General features: G+C 41.2%; 1 protein-coding gene and 1 long non-coding RNA gene across 2 annotated transcripts in view; one reads left to right on the forward strand and one right to left on the reverse strand.

Moving 5' to 3' along the window:
- Nucleotides 1-9,174, reverse strand: part of LOC147255633 (cadherin-4-like) — a 243,318-nt gene that overhangs the window by 151,357 nt on the left and 82,787 nt on the right. The window lies entirely within an intron of this gene.
- LOC147255635 (uncharacterized) lies at nucleotides 738-4,058 on the forward strand. The gene is made up of 3 exons (XR_015117863.1): nucleotides 738-789; nucleotides 2,711-2,763; nucleotides 4,011-4,058. It is a non-coding gene; the product is annotated as an uncharacterized LOC147255635 (long non-coding RNA).

The following is a 9,174-nucleotide window of genomic DNA, read 5'->3' on the forward strand; positions in this document are numbered from 1 at the left end:
GCAGGGTCTGTAAACATAGTAAAGCCATCTGAAATGGCATCATTCATAAGGAGCGTTCCAAGTGTATGGTATTTGGCGCTGTGTTGTTCTTGTATGAGCAGGGCAGTTGGCTGCCATTGATATCCCAATGCAGCACTAAGGAAGCAGAAGGGAGGGTAATGAGGAGGCAAATATGATTAAAACCATCTCCTCAGGCTGCCTTGGACCTGTCATTAAACCAGCGGACACTCCTCATGCCTAATCCATCACCCTGCTTTGCTCCCACAGAGAGCAAGGAGCGAGGCGACTGTTTGTTACAACTCCCTCGTACCTCCAATCTTTCCTGTCCAAAACATAACTAACACTCCAGGAGGCTCACTCTTTATTAAAGATCTGCCACTGAAGCCCCTGGCATGGGTCGGACGCTACAGAGTTGGTAACAATTTAGGTAATGGGCACAGATCTTCACGGGGAGTTTAAGCTTGTCTTTTCATTAGAGCAACCTTACACACACACACACACACACACACACACACACACACACACACACACACACACACACACACACGTACACGTACACACAAAATCCTTCAAGACTGAATTCTGCAAGAATGACAGGCTCTACACTTCTTGCCTTACACTTGTTCCACATTATGAGAGTATATGACATCATTTATGATATGTCACAGAGAAGTTGAGCTTTTGAATATAAAATGTCACCCATGTGTCCTCTTTCAGAATTTGTTTGTGAAATGTAGTCATAATCAGTATATCAAGCCTCAATTTGTGGACAAAAATGTGTTTTGAGAGGTAGGAGTGACCTTGACCTTTGACCATTATATTTGAATCAGTTCACTCTTGGACACAGCTAGTAAGAGGGAGACGGATTGAAATAAGAACTGCAGTAAGTGAAGTAATTTCATGATACCGATATTTGTCACATGGAGATTTTTTAACTTAGTATTCAAAAAGAATAGCAAAGTGTTTACTGTGGAAGACACAGCTGAAAGCAATGAATTGTACCATTCAAGTTCAAGGTGAAGCCCCACGACTTCAATTGATGTCGTGATGAGTTCCCCAGGAAAAATCAGTTTATTGTTTATAGGCAGCCTGGTGTACAATATAAAGTCATATTACTCTGAACAGAAAGTTCTGGTACTGCACACCAGTGAGGACAAATTCAGAGAACCCCTTGGATGACAGGTACCTTTCAGGTACCATTTAACCCTCCATATGGCTTGGACGACTGATTATGTTCACACGTGCCACATTGAGAATGAAATCAAGTGTAAATATGAATTCAGACAGGCCACGGTGGTCTGCCATACTCAGCCTTTTCTGCCACTCAGCTATCTCAATGAAAAAAATCATTCCCTCCTCTACAAGCACCTGACTCCTCTTCCTAGCATGGACATTAGAGTACTGTCTCAGCAGCTCCCCAGTCATTCATTCACTCGCTTACTCATGCTAAATATCCACCTCCTCCCCAGCCCCTCCTTTTCTCCCCATCCTTCTGTTTCTATTTTATCACTCATCCTTATTGGCATCACCATTTTGTTTTTCATCTTTTATTGAAGATCCATTTGGTGCCATGTTATTGCTGTTAAATCATGGCTACTACTGGAAAATTCAGGGTTTTCTAAGATAATTTTCACTTCACTCTCTCCTGTAAACTATGTTATTGCAACAAATTAATCAAGTAACCTACTTCCATGCTTGATACATGTGTCTATTAGATGAAGTTTGCTCCTAACTGAATGGATTTTGACTAGACTGGGGCAGAAAAGAACAGAAACATGTCTTAACGTGACGGGGAAAAGCGTTTGCTTATCATGACCTATGACATGCTTTCTGATTGACCTCTATACCATACTGTCAATCTGGACCCATGTCTAAAAATGTATTGCTGAGGGCTTGTATGCCCTGACTGACTGGCTGCTGATGTCTGTTAATGTCTGAGCTGAGTATTTTGAGATAGTTTCACAACAATATGGCCTAATTAGGGTCTGCTTTCTCTAGAAAATTTACAACAGACTTGGCTGTTGGCAAAAATGCCTTTGTAGATGCAGCAAATTCTCTCGCCCATTGCCCCTTTATAAGTCATCCACCAGAGACTCTTACAGTTAGATACTGAAACACCCCCATATAATCCCCAAAAGACACAAGAATCATGGATTACAGCTGGAGAGAATCCACAGGCAGCTCACTGTTGAGCAGAACATGTTGAATTGTTCTGCAAAGCTGGTAGGATAATAATCAGCAGGAAACATTGCATGCAGAGAAATAAGGCATCTTGTGCCCCAGGCCCTTTAAATGAGCCCTGCAGACCTGCTGATGCCTCTCTTTATTGAGAAAATGAGAGGCAGGCCTGTTAAATCAATGAGGACTCCAGGTTTTTCTTTTTTTTTTACAATCGTAGTTGGAGCACTTGGTGCTGGGGTGCTGCCTGAGTCTGACTGCAAATGGAAGTAGCCGTGAGAATGCTGAGTTTGTTTGAACAGCCAGTGCCTAAAGGAACAGGATATACGATGTTTATTAGTGTCCACTGCTCATGGACTCATGATGAATATCAAGTGTATTTTCTGTTTTTTTCACACATTTCTAAATACGACTGCCAGCAAGTATCGTTGTAAACCTTTGTATTCTTTGATTATGTCTTATGAAGAAAAATACCACACTGGGAAAAGGTCATAGAAAACACACAAAAGAAGATATTTCTGCTTTCTCCCAGATGAACGAAGTCCAGAAATTCTCCAGAAACCTCTGCATGTTCTCCTATAGTAGGTGGGTGACATGACAGTCACTAGCCACACTGAATGTCTTGACTTCTAACAGCCACCTCTTTGTGACATACAAAGAAGTGACATACTTGATGTCGTATAAAACTGTTTCAAAATTATCATATGTCCTTGCCTCCATCTTTGATCCAGACATTCTGTATCCACACAGAAAGTAGTGGATGAATGTTGACAGTCTTGTCTCCTCTCATTGCTCTGTAAACCGATTTGTTTTCTGTCCTCTCGCCTTGGAGAGGACAGAAAGCATAGAGAGTGACCAAATCAATTTGCTGGTGTCTTGATTGAAGTCTCTGTTTACTCCCTCATCATGGACATATTCTAACCAAGATTTGCAGGTCAACTGTCCATCCCAGTCTCACTGTAATGCAATTTATGAAGTGACATGGGCACAAATTTCCAATTTTGTGCACAGCACTCAGAGTGAATTCCCATGTAATAAATTTCACTTATATATAAAGTATTGTATATCCATCCATCCATTCATTTTCTATCCCACTTTTCTGTTAAGGGTGGCGGGGCGAGCTGGAACCTATGCCAGCTGACATTGGGCGAGAGGCATATATATATAACAGGAAAAATAAAAAAGGCAATGATACCAGCGTGGTATCGTACAATACTAAGACCAGGGTTTGACAGCAGCTTAATGATAAGGTTACATGTACCATTCAATCTGCAAATAAATTTCATGGATTCATGGATTGTGTTGACTCCTACCCTACTAAATAATTCACTTGCACTGCTCCACCTGGGTTTTTTAAGCAGTAAACGCAAAGCATCATTATAGGCAATCTGGAGCTTCTGGATGCTAGCCTGTTTATACTTAGTCAATAAGGGTGCAGTATACTTAGGAGCAGATCCGGCGTCATGGGTGGGCCTTCGGGTGCCTTACCCGCCCTTGGAGTCAGTTGGGCCTGCCTGGACGGACGAGCCTGTCAGCCACCCAGCAAACAAAAAAAAATCTCAGGCTATAGTGATTACAATTGGGGAAAAAAGTCCAACATAAATGAGTTATAATAATATATACCAGGGGATCTGGCATGTGTGTATAAAAGACTCAATTACACCTGATGGGGGTAAATGGACAATTGGAAAAACTCTAAAACACCTCCATCAACCCCTTGAAGCAATGCCGAATGTGATTACTGAGCTGAAACATGCACTGAGTTCTGATGCAAGCACTGCACTCGGTGAGAACACTTTCTCCACACTCAAGGACATGTTCTCTGATCATAGACAGTCCATGCTTCACCAGCGAAATCCATCCATCCATCCAACAGAACCCACGCAGGCACAGGGAGAACATGCAATCTCCACATAGAAAGACCCCGTTCCCGAGCCGCGACTCGAACCCGGAACCTTCTTACTGTGAAAGTGAGAGTGTTAACCACTGCACCACCGTGCCACGAAAACAGACATCATCTTAACAAATATGAGGTGCAACAGCAAAATCAGGTTGTTTTTTGGGGGGGTTTTAAGAATGGGAAACATAGCCGTAAACACCGATGCACTGTAATATTTAATCCATATCACTTGAGCAGCACCTGAGAAGTTGCGTCTCCATTGACTTGCTGGATAAACATTTTCAATTTGGCCATGAGAGAACTTGACAGTAAACACCATTCAGGGGATGTGGCTTTGCTCTTTTTTGTGGAAAAAAGGGAATGGAAAAAAAAAAAACTTTTTTATTGACTTGCATTATAAAACAAATGGTTCTCTGTTCATAGACAGTCCATGCTTCACCAGCGAAAATCCATCCATCATCCATTTTCTACCCTTTATCCTGTTAAGGGTCGCAGGGGGGCTGGAGCCTATCCCAGCGGCTTTCAGGCGAGAGGAGGGGGTTCACCTGGATGGGTCACCTGTCCATCGCAGGGCCAACACAAATAGAGAGACACCCATTCAAACTCACAGTCACACCTACAGTCAATTTAGAGTATCCAATCAGCCTCGTCCCCATTTGCATTTCTTTGGACTGTGGGAGGAAGCCAGAGTACCTGAAGAGAACCCATGCAGGCACAAGGAGAACATGCCATCAAAAATCAAATATGATAAATCATATTAATGATAAACTGGCTTTTGAAAAAGACTTGATAAAAAATTTCAGGAATGAATGGAGGGAGAGCATCCTACATAGATTCAACTCAGTGGCCCATCGTCGCCTCCCACTCTTCTAATGGTGAGCTATGTGGTGTTTTTCTGTACTCTTTTCAATATTGTTTTTGTTGTTGTTATATAATTGGCCTAAGAATTTACATTCTGACTTAAAAAAATGGGCCCCCCTAAGACCAATGCAAGGCCCCTCTGCAGATGTGTGTCCTGCGCCAAGTCTGCATAGTCGTGCATTATGCTTTAAATAATGCTTACCTTGACTTTATCCAAGCACCGGTGGAATTTCCTAACCAGCATGTTAGCTTGTGCATATAACATGTGGCGCTGCCTATTGATGTCATCATCAAATATTTCAAATATTTAGCATCTCTTGAAACCCAGCACTGCTAGGAGAAAAGGTAGCTAAGTCATCGGCATACATATACGATACATACGGATGGTTTACCTGGGTGTTACCAACCATGCATCCTGTTTTGCTGGCTTTAAGTTGGTCACATAGATCATTCATGTGCATATTAAACACGGGGCAGGTGAGAGTAGAACCCCCCCCCACACACACACACACACACAACACCCTGTTACCAATGCCAAATGGTGCGCAGACTGCATTCCCCCACTTGACCTGCATGCTGATAAGCATACCAATATGCCAAGAGCCTAATTATACTGTTTGGCACACCTCTTTGGCTGAGCTTTGAAAACAACTTAAAATGATTGATTCTGTCAAAAGCCTTTGAAGGCTTGAATTGAGACTGACAAATTCTGTCTTCTATACATTTCAACTACTTCCTTCAGGGCATAGATGCATAGATCAGTATCATGCTTAGCCTTGAAGCTAAACTGGTTGTATGTGGTATCAATATTAAAACTTATTCAAAGTCTTGGAAAAAAATCTTAATAGATTGACTAACACACTGGCTAAAGCAATTGGTCTATAATGATCCAAGCTTCCCACCTTGCTTGCTTTGTCCTTGATGACAGGAACCAAGGTAACAGACAACATAGAGTGTGGCAACAGACCATGAGTCATAAAGCCTGTAAAGCAGATTGCAAGAAGAGCTGCAGCCCTAGGACTTGCAAATTTGAGGTGTTGTGCAGTGATCTGATCTAAGCCACTTGCTTTGCGATCTGCTAGCTGCATAATTGCTTGTTGCACCTCCCTATATGTGATTCCCAATGTGTCACTGTTGGTAACATTGCCCACTTTGTAGGGATCACTTTTAACACAATTGAATAGCTCAGAATAATGTTGCTTCCACAGCTCAGCTATCATGTCGGCACCAGAGCTTCCTTCAACTGAACATGGCAATGATATACTGACCCTGTTTGGAGCTTTCATCTCCTTCGAGACCCCAGTAACATTGTTACCAAGAAGCTTCTCAGCCATAGAGTCCACTCTCATTACTCGCTCTCGTTTACTGATATAACAAATTGCAAATTTATACCTCATGTTGGTAAGCCTTTTTTCTGGTCCAGCTCAGGCCCCTCTCTGGGCATACCTGCTAGGACCCAGGCTTTGTATGAATTGTTGGCTTCAGCATGATAAGCACCCACATACTTGTTCTACCCTGCCTTGATGCTCTGTCTTTTATTACAGTGAGCAAAACATGGCCTACTAGCCTCATACACAGCTCCTACAATACAATTATACATAGTAAAGAGGTCATTTACAGAGTTCATTATGGTGAAAACTTTCATACATATATACCACTTTGTTTCTTCACAACTGTAACATAAGCCACAATGTTTTCCCTAACTTAACTTTAGTTACATATAACTCATACAGAAACCCTGTTGTATACCATGCACATAAACCAACAGGACATTTCTGACTATTAGACTACATGAATTGCAGTGACACCATGTTGAATTTTCATGCTTATTATCATGCAGCAAATAAGGTACATATTACCGTATCTTCTTTGACAATCCTGGAGAATAAATATTACACATAAAAGAATATTTGATAGTATAGTCCCAGGACAACACACACACAACAGAGAATACGAGAATATGCCCCATATAATGAGCAGCTACTGAGTGTTCATCCATAGAAACTGAAGCCTTGCTGAGACCAGAACCATGTAATCACCACCAATCAGCCTCGCTAGTGTATAACCACATCCCACCACATGTAAACAAACTAAACAGCAGCTACCAACTCAATGGGTATTGATTCTCCTCCATTGCAGTTAATGTACAAAATGCATCATCACAGTAAGTTCATTAAAACTTACAACTTGTGATGCTAAAAGTGAGAAAAAAAAATTCTGAGCAGTTGTTAAAGCATAACCTCAGACTGCATTCAGGGCTCAAGCAACCATTTAAGGATATCATTTTTAGAAAGTACAACAGTGCCTCACGTACAATGTCACTATCCAAAATATACATGTCATCACTTGATTCAAGAAAAAAAAACCTCAATTGTCAGTGTTGTTTTTTTTTGTTTTGTTTGAAAGAATAACGATTAAAAAAAAACATATAATAGTAAAATAACTCTTACTTTAAAGGGTTGTGATCAGAATTCGGAAAATTATCCTACTACAGGCCAATTTCTTTCCCAGTTTTTGCATTCTTTTATTACCCATTTCACAGGTAAACACAGTCATCAAACCATTTTGTAGATGTCCTCCAGGAATTAACCTTATCTAAATTTAGATAAAAAGTCAAGAATGCATAGTTGGAGCATTTTATGTGGGTATTTTTCTGTCATTGTTATTGCTTATGCAAATTACTATAATTATAGACAAACACAGTAACTTCCCTCAGCATTTTTTTCAGGGAATTAAAGGTGCTGTAGTCGGGGCGGGAGCTATGGGCACTAAATGGAAACTATACACTAAAGTGTAAAGTTCTGTGATCCATGATTGGATATAATGCGTCTTGCTCCTGTGCTTGAGAAGATGGAAATGGTTTGTTTTACGACTATTACTAGAACCAGACCCATATGTTTTATCTGGCACTGATGTCCTCCAGGTTTCTACTTCAATTTTAACTGTCTTAAGCTGACAAGCCAAGTATGTCACCTTTGTCGGAGTGGATCTTCCGCCAACAATAGACAACATTTCCCACAGAAAATGTTTAGTGGGGTGAGCATGTGAGTTGCATTAGGACTCTCCCAGGGGCAAGACAGTTTAGCTGGGATGTAGAAAGATGAGAGCCAGATAAGTACAAGACCTTAATATTTTATGACACCCAAGGATGCTTTCATCTCCTCTGCACTGACTCATACAAAATATAAACACTCACTCATGGAACACAGAAGCATATGTGCTTGGTAACACACACACACATACAAACACACACACACACACACACACACACACACACACACACACACACACACACATTTCAGCTGCCAGTTACAATTTAATCATTTCAGTCAAGCATTGCATTGCTTGTCCAACCAAGCATATCTCTCCATCTCTTCTTTATTTCTTTCCTTTACTTGGATGAATTTTCAATTTTATGTGTGTGTTCATGGCCAGTCTGTCTACGTTGGAACACCACTGTCTGTACTTCCTGATTCTGTTTCCATAGTGACTGTGACAGAACATTTCCCTCTGCATTGATGGATTCTAAACTAGCAGCCTTGATGACACGCAGATCGACTCTGCTGACAGCGGAGATAACTTTCTCCTCCTGAGCCTTGAACTCCCTCTCTCTGCACTCCTTTTCTCATTTCATCCATCCATTCATTTACATGTAAACACTTCTAGCCCTGGTAGATATACATCTTACATAATAAACTGCAGAGCATGTCAGCCAGAGGTAAAATATCCTGCTACAGGAAAGAGTGTAATCATCAGGCTTTCTGGTGTGCCATCCAAAAGGCAGATGACAGAAAAATGGAGTCGGCTCATGAGTCAAGAAATTAATATGAATAACAATGAATAATCCTAATCAGTATCTTTCACAAAGTAGGCATTAAATACCAAAACAGATTTTTCTTTATCCACCTGTTCTGTTGGAATGGATTTACAGCTCAATACAGTGAATGCCGTAAGACATATTGGCATTTACATGAAGCACCTTTCTTCACCAACACCAGCAGATCCCCGGATGATCTATATGCTATTTGTTGCCAGCCTAATGAATTTGCCATTATTAAGAGCGGGAACAGGTACAGCACAATTGCATGCTGCAAGGCACTAATAGATAGACTCCACTCCACTTCCCCATGCCTGTTCATTTTGAAGCGATAATGGGCTTAAGGTGCGTGTAATTTCCTGCCGATACTGGATGTGGGAGAGGGCCACACCTGGGTGCACAGGATAAGGAAGTGGAA

This window comes from Aulostomus chinensis, chromosome 9, assembly GCF_037954235.1.
Source record: "Aulostomus chinensis isolate RoL2024-O1b breed Wild chromosome 9, RoL_Achi_v1.0, whole genome shotgun sequence".
Taxonomy (NCBI): Eukaryota; Metazoa; Chordata; class Actinopteri; order Syngnathiformes; family Aulostomidae; genus Aulostomus; species Aulostomus chinensis.